Raw genomic sequence first — 792 nt, 5'->3', positions numbered from 1 at the left:
CAGTGGGACTGAACCCGGAACCATGTGGTTGGTAAGCAAGTTACTTAGCACACAGCCACTCCTCAAAACAATTATTTTACGTGGTGCTTTTATATAATTCCTTCCCCTAATGAAATACATTAAGACAGTATGCGTACACACATTGACAAACACGTTGACACACACGGTGTGAGCGACACACTTTCATAGGGTATTGGAAAGTTTACCATGAGAAAGTGAAAGAGATAGACAACTATAGTGAGATCTCTTAGAATTTGTCACAGAGCACAGTTTATATATATTACAATTATGTTGAAACAGATGATACTGGAGAGTACAGCGTTTATAATAAACCATTTGTGGAGTAAATAATTGGTTAATTCAGCTAAGCGATATGTTATGCGTCCATTTGAAGCATTCCAGGCCCTAACCTCTCATGGAGAATTAGAGTAGCAGTATGTGATTTTTGAACGCACTGCAAAGCTGTTAGTGGATACCCCCTCACTTGCAGTGGTCTGCACTGTATCTAAAATGATACAGTCTTTGCTCGTCATCAGCCTGAAGTAGCAAAGACTCAGAAACATGTCCCTGAATGCTGGCTAGTCTGGGTGGAGGAGCTTGTCTCCCCCTCGCAAACTTAAGGACACAGTAAGTGTGTCAAGGCCGACAGGAAGCGGTCCAGCTTCCTAGGGCTAAACGGCAGTAGTGTATTCCTTTATTGGGATTGTCACATTAAGTTGACAATATACTACAACTTTATCCTTCCACTACTGCTTAAATCTCTCTGAGAGATTTAGAAATATTATATTTCTA

General features: G+C 40.7%; 1 protein-coding gene across 1 annotated transcript in view; it reads left to right on the top strand.

Moving 5' to 3' along the window:
• Positions 1-792, top strand: part of LOC106876916 (insulin-like growth factor-binding protein complex acid labile subunit) — an 88611-nt gene that overhangs the window by 12074 nt on the left and 75745 nt on the right. The window lies entirely within an intron of this gene.

The sequence above is a fragment of the Octopus bimaculoides genome, chromosome 30 (genome assembly GCF_001194135.2).
Source record: "Octopus bimaculoides isolate UCB-OBI-ISO-001 chromosome 30, ASM119413v2, whole genome shotgun sequence".
Taxonomy (NCBI): Eukaryota; Metazoa; Mollusca; class Cephalopoda; order Octopoda; family Octopodidae; genus Octopus; species Octopus bimaculoides.
This window is presented reverse-complemented; position numbering and strand designations above follow the sequence as displayed.